The following is a 1123-nucleotide window of genomic DNA, read 5'->3' as shown; positions in this document are numbered from 1 at the left end:
AATACTAAAAGTGCCATGGACTGCCAAAAGAACCAATAGATCTGTTTTGGAAGAAGTGCAGCCAGAGTGCTCCTTGGAGGCCAGGATGGCTTAGCTTCATTTCTCATACTTTGGAAATATTGTCAGGAGTGAACAGTTGCTGGAGAAGGAGGTTATGCTGAGTAAGATGGAGGGTCGGAGAAAAAGAGGAAGACCCCAACGTGATAGATCAGCCAGGTGGCATCGTTGATGGCGTCAAATGTAGCAGTGGTAGTGAGGTTGGCCCAGGATCAGAAATTGTTTTGTTCTGCTGTGCATGGGGTCACTATGAGTCGGTTCTGACTCGATGGCACCTGACAACAACAACAAGAATGTTGTTTATTGGTCCAGTGGTGACGATTTTTGTTTTCTTTACATTCAGGTGCGGTCTTTGATCTTCATGACCTCTTCACTTTCAGCAAGCAAGTTTGTATCATCTGCATATCGCAGGTTGTTAATGAGTCTTCCTCCAATCCTGATGCCACGTTTTTCTTCATAGAACCCAGCCTCTCGTAGTATTTGCTCAGCAAACAGCTTGAATAAGTATGGTGAAAGAATGCAACCTTTTCACACACCATTTTTTAATTTTAAACCATTCAGTGTTCCTATGTTCTGTTCCAACAATTGCCTCTTGGTCCAGGTACAGATTCCTAATGAGCACAATTAAGTGTTCCAGATTACTCATACTTCTCAATGTTGTCCATAGTTTGTCATGATCCACACAATTGAAAGCCTTTGCATAGTCAATAAAGCACAGATAAACATCTTTCTGATATTTTCTTCTTTCAGCCAAGATCCATCAGACATCAGCAATGATATCCCTTGTTCTATGGCCTCTTCTGAATCTGACTTGAACCTCTGGAAGTTCTCTGTCAATGTATGCTTGTAGACATTTCTAGATTGCCTTTAGTAAAACTTTACTCACATGGGATATCAAAGAAATTGTCTGATGCTTTCTGCATTTCATTGGGTCACTCTTTGGAATGGGCACAAACACGGATCTCCTCCAGTCAGTCAGATAGCTGTCTTCCAAATTTCTTGGTATAGATGAGTGAGCGCCTCCTGTGCCGCCTCACTTTCTTGAAAGATTTCAATTTTTATTCCA

The sequence above is a fragment of the Chrysochloris asiatica genome, unplaced genomic scaffold (assembly GCF_000296735.1).
Source record: "Chrysochloris asiatica unplaced genomic scaffold, ChrAsi1.0 scaffold00347, whole genome shotgun sequence".
Taxonomy (NCBI): domain Eukaryota; kingdom Metazoa; phylum Chordata; class Mammalia; order Afrosoricida; family Chrysochloridae; genus Chrysochloris; species Chrysochloris asiatica.
Note: the sequence above shows the minus strand (reverse complement) of the source record.